The sequence below is a fragment of the Salvia hispanica genome, chromosome 2 (genome assembly GCF_029641045.1).
Source record: "Salvia hispanica isolate PSC_SH4W2 chromosome 2, Shi_PSC_v1, whole genome shotgun sequence".
Taxonomy (NCBI): Eukaryota; Viridiplantae; Streptophyta; class Magnoliopsida; order Lamiales; family Lamiaceae; genus Salvia; species Salvia hispanica.
The window spans coordinates 39544561-39550670 of record NC_142693.1 but is presented as its reverse complement, the minus strand read 5'-3'; the positions used below and the strand labels follow the sequence as shown (position 1 = coordinate 39550670).

The window sequence follows — 6110 nt, the reverse complement described above, 5'->3', positions numbered from 1 at the left end:
GATGTGAATGCATACTCCTACTTGTTGGGAGGAATAGCCTAATTCTGAGGCACAGCAGATAAACAAACTTCCCCAATTGTAAGAATATGATAGGAGCACAATATAATAGTACATAATGTGAACGAATCAATAATATGATAATGAGAAACGATAATGAAAATATCAACAACAAGATTTTACGTGGAAAACTCTCTTCAATGTGAAGAGATACAAACCACGAGACCCACCGGTCCACCAAATCCACTATCACCAAGGAGAGAATACAACCAAGAAGTTTACAATGATATCTAATCCTTAACAACACAACAAAGGCACTAGATAATCAATACAACTTCAAAATAGATTAAATAAACATCTCAAGAAACTACAGTCACGTTCAGAAATTTATAACTGAAGATCTAACCGTTCAAATTCAATTTCCTTCGTTCAGAATGAAGAACCATGAGTCTTCTACATACAGTTAAAATTTAAAGTCGACCGGACAACGTTTGGACCTCTGATCACGACAAAACCCGAGACTGCGCAGTGCAGAAACTTGGAGAACACTCTTTTCCCCCTTCTTTCCTTCTACACGTTTTTCTCTCTCTCTTCTCTCAATTGTGGCGGCTCCTATACACTTGGTAGGTATTTATAAGTTCTCCATTGACCTATTTAAGTAAATAAATGGACCAATAATATTTAGGTCTTTTTTCCATAAGTTGGGAGCCCTAACCCAACAAATCTCCCCCCTCACAACTGTGTGAAGGATCTTGCCATTCCGGCAAGAGAACAACAAACTTCAAACTTGCATCTCGGAAAAATCTTTGTCATCATATCAGCCCCATTATCATCCGCATGAACCTTCTCAAGTTCGATCAGCTTTTCATCAAGCACATCACGTATCCAATGATACTTCACATCAATATGTTTAAACTTGGAATGAAAAGTAGGATGCTTTGCAAGATGTATTGCACTTTGACTATCACAAAGTAAGACATACCTTTCTTGAGAATAACCAAGTTTTTTCAATAACCTCTTCAAAAACAACAACTCTTTGCACGCTTCCGTAGCTGCAACAAACTCAGCTTCTGTTGCTTCAACAACTGGTACCAGAGCCAAGGTGGCTTTGGGTTGGACCCTGTCTGACCAAAGGGTCGAGCCTGGATGACCTATGATCGAGTGGGGCCCTAGATGACTCTAGTTTGAGTTAGGCCCGTAATGTCTCGATGTATCGACTATGTGTTCCCGATGTGGTCTCGGTTTGAGGGAAGTTTGTTGGATGCAAACCTATCCCACGTCGGATGAGTGAGGGAAGTTGGATTAGTATATAAGTGCTATCCATCCCTAATTAGTTTGAGGCCTTTTGGGGGTGACCCAAAAACAAATCCGTGCGGGCTTGGCTCAACCCAAAGCGGACAATATCAAACTAATGTGCAGTCGATGATCCCAACACTACTCTAGTACTCCCTCCGTTCCTTCATAGTTGAGTCATTTTTCCATTTCGGGAAGTTCCCTCATAGTTGAGTCATTTCCATTTATAGTAATTTTTTCCTCTCTCTTACTTTACTCTCTCTTACTTTATTCTCTCTACTTTATTCACTTTTTACTTTATTCTCTCTACCTTTTTCTCTTTCTTACTTTTTTATCTATTTATTTAACACACTCAACATTCATTTCTTAAACTCCGTGTCGAAAAGTTCCGCCTCAACTATGAGGGAACGGAGGGAGTATATACATTATCTTGAAAGATTGCATGTACAGACAGAAAAGAAAAAGAGATGAACAAACAGAGGGGAATTAACGCCAAAAAATACTATTAGTACATAAAAACCAAGCTAAGCTCAAATAAAAATAGTTTTGAAACCATGATAATCCAGAAGTCATCTACACCAAACACAAACAAATGACTTAAAACAATTTTCATAACATTTTCACAAATTTGCAAGACATTGAATCCAGCTGCCTATCACATCATTCTCCTTGCCAACCCATGAGCAAACCCGTCACACCGCCTCGTTGTTCATCTGGATTACACAATCAATTAGTCGTTCATTATGTAATCTAAGCCACTAGTATATAATCAAAATTTGGCTTACACGATTCCACATTGCTTGTGCCATTGCATCTCTTGTCATGCTCCACTCGGTAGTTGCCTCAACTGTGTCAACAAATTCAGTGGCACGAGAGTCCTCACCAATGTCATTACTATCATCTCATCCATTGAGAAGGTAATCCAATGGGTCCACCGCCATCACTGAATGAATATAGTTATGTAATATGAAACAAGCTGTTATCAACCTTATTTGGATCTTTATAGGGCAGTAGGAAGTAACATTGCGAGTCTTTGTGTGCTGCATATTGAATAACTCTGTAGCATTTTTTAGGCTTATGTGCAGCCGGCCCCCATTCCTTCAAGTGGTAACGAACATCTCTGTATTTGGATCTTTATAACAGTGGACGGAAGATTTATACAAAACAAATAAACCAGACACGGATCTTTGACCGATTATGCGGTTAATCAATTCACATGTTAAACAGATAATTGCATGCTAGATAACAAATAATTCATGCTTAGAAAATATAAATCCTAAACATGATTTCTACGGTTTAGAGTTACTGATTTGATTCCCCAAAGAATCGTCGATTGCTTGCGCCTTCTCCACATGATGATCTTCAATACTAGACCACAGATCTTCTGACTGGTTCCCGAACTGTATCTCGATATCAGGGTGGGCTGATCTTATAAAAATACTAGGACTCGAATAAAGAAGACATAACTTTCTCACGGAGGAGAGCTGAAGAATTTTCGAGCTCCTCTTCAAACAGAGGGGGACGAAAATTTCAACGAAATAATAATTGTATTTTCTGTCTCAGTTATTCTCCTATTTATATTAAGTTTTTATTGGTCACAGTCAGGGGATCTATGGAAGGTTTTGGATATGGGCTCACCCCAATTAGCTTTTTACTAATTAAATTGAACCCACAAGCTTATATTGGAATATTACGAGCAGCCACTACAAAAGTAATATTGACCTCCCCATCCAAATCCGAAATTACAAGTATTCCGGGTTTCTATTTTGTTTATTATTTATTTCCCACGCTTAAGATATAAATGTCCATTAATTAATTAATGCCTGCTATGGACTTAATTAATTAACATCTTATTACTCCCTCCGTCCCGGCTAAGATGACACATTATTTAGCCGGCACAAGATTTTAGGAGTTATTGGTTAAAGTGTTTAATTGGAGAGAAAGAAGGTGAGTGTAAGTATTAAAGTAGAGAGATAAAGAAAGATGAATATTTTAATAGGGGTGAGAAAAAGTGGTTGAGTGTATTAATTGGAGAGAGAAAGTTACCAAAAAAGGAAATGAGTCATCTTGGTTGGGACAAACTAAAAAGGAAAACGTGTCATCTTAAGCAGGACGGAGGGAGTAATTCCAAGAGTGGAATTAGCAAGAAATATTTATTTATTATTCATAGAGTAATAAAACTCCAACTGACCAGTTTTTCGAATAATAAAACTTTGTTCAGCGCTCCTCTTGAGGACGTTATCAAACGTGACTCACCTCGTGCGCGATTCAACATAATAGCAATCCTAGCACCGCTAGATATTAATCTCCACTACCCAATACATCAGGATTATTGGGTTGCGAAAAACCCGCACCATTTGATAAGTCAAAGTAGTGCATAATCAATACCGTATGCTCAATGCTAACGTATGTATTAAGAAATAGTTATTTATCAAAATCTAGTCTTTCAGTAGATAGCATAAAGACACGTCTTGCTGTTAGATCCATTCAGTGCTATACCACACCAACATCATCTTATTTCAGAAAGGCTTAGAAATAATCGGACTGACATTGCAACTTTTTACGATAGATAGTCTAAGCCTATCTGGGTTGTGAAATTCTTCTTTTTCTTTTGCAAAGCATTGCATAGAACCGACTGTGTTACCTTAAAGTGGACGACGCCCACAGCCAGTCTACTAAGCAAAAGACTTAGACTTTGTTTGCTTCTTATACATTTAAATGTTTATAAAACATCTTATAAATGCACAAGCAAATACAATGTAATAATATACTGATTCTATTCGTGCGAAACTGGTCGAATAATACTGAATTGGGTTAAAAGTGAATTGTAGAATTTTTCGTATACAAGCAAGATTCTATTCGCGCGAAACTGCTCGAAACATGCTTTTCAGTATACCAAACCTAATAGTGTTTGCATAGCCGTTATCGCAGAGGTAGTAGCTCTCTGTGGGAATCATTCGATTAAGTGTGTGAGCAAAACAAAAATTGGGATGTAATGAAACAAAAGTAAGAACTGCACGGATAGCCATACCAAGCGGTACTCTCAATCCGTGTGGACGATTAACAGCATCACGTAGAACGCGGGCATCGACAGCTGACCCCTCCCAACCGGGCAGAACATATGTGAACCGCATGTGTCGATCACAGGCTGCTAGTGTGTTTGTAGATATTTGACCATTGCGTGTCCGGTAACGTGGTTTGTCCGCATTTGACACCAAGACATTAATGTATGTACCATCGTGGGCTCCCAAACAACCCTGTAGATAGTTATCTAGACCGTTAGGACTTTTATATTGAATCTATTGGTGGAAAGTTGCTTCATAAATATGATTAAAACATATCTTGAACCATTTCCATCTGTAGTCGACACAATTATCAGCAATAGGCTCCGGCTTCGCCAAGAATCGTGAATGCATCTTGATTACAACTCGTAGAACTTTATGGACATAACCAGACACCGTATGATCAGATCTCAAGAAATCAAATCCACAAAGTTTGTTTTTCTTATGATGAGCTAAAACTCCCATAAAGATTGCAACTTGTTCTTCGACGCAGACAAATCGTTTATCTCGCAAGTAACCTAACTCCCGAAACATCTTACACAATTTTCCAAAGACATTTTGTTCATCCGAAGGTTCACAAGGCAATCAGTACCAGTTAAACCTACTAAACGATTCATACGATTTATCTTTTAAAATATAACACAAGCGAAAAGCAAAATTCTTTTCCTGATTGGTACCCTCTCAAGTATGATGTACGGAAGCACAAATTCAAACCTTTTCCTTTTCTTGGTTTCGGTTAAACGTTTGAAAATGAGGTACAATATACATACCCTCGATATAAAGTATGTCCGAAGTATGTCTTCTAACAAGCTCACTACCGATTGCTCTGTGAACTGTTCTGCAAGGCATCTACGAACATGAATTTGAATAAGTATTTGTAACTACAAAGATAAGCTCAAACTTGAACTCTTTTGAATTATATAATGAAAATAGACCGAACAGCAACACTACAACATGAATTGTTGCTGTTTTAATCAAGGTGAAAACATCATGACTGCCCAATCAAGTAATTCAAACAATTAAATTAGATACAACTTCATTTTGGGAGTTACATCCTAAACCACAAATTCAGGGGTTAATGTCTAATTTATTTGAACACAAGTAATCCACGTTTGGTCTGTAGTCATGAGTGACCAAAATTTATGAATGATGAGTGCCTTAGTGGAGAAAGCAAAAACATTTATTTTTTAGGAAAAATTCAAAACAAATAATAAAACTAGAAAAAACAAAGGACGAGTTCAATGAAGACAATCAACTGGATCCAAAAAGCATTCAAGCAGAAGAACAATAGAGATGAAGTAGAAGGGAAGAACACATTGAAAACCATCAATTAGAACCAAAATAAGGAAACCCTAGGAAAGAGACCCAAATTCAGACCGACACACAGAGGCAAATACCAATCGGTGTGTACTCGTGGATGTGAAAGGAAATTACCGTCGAGGAATGGTTGCTGGCTTTCGACCGTCTCTCCTCCGCTGTCGGAAGAAATCAATTTCAGAGATATTCGTAGAGAGAGGATTTTGTAAAAATTTGAAACCAGTGGAATGAACAACAAATTTTGGAATGATGATCTGAGGGCAAATAGGTAATTAACGAAAGTAGCATTTCATTGCTTGATGCGAAACAGGCAGTAACGGGGTGCCCCCATCAAGATACACTATAGGCGAATTACAACATTTTTTACTTGGGCTTGAGCCCGTTCAACGGGCTTGCCGTAATCTGTTTCAGACAAACCAAACGCCTGTATTGGCATTATTA

At 37.9% G+C, this 6110-nt stretch overlaps 1 pseudogene; it reads right to left on the bottom strand.

Annotated features, from left to right (window-relative positions):
• Positions 1-4589: 4589 nt before the first annotated feature.
• On the bottom strand, positions 4590-6105 carry LOC148932383 (uncharacterized; annotated as a pseudogene).
• Between the last annotated feature and the right edge of the window lie 5 nt (positions 6106-6110).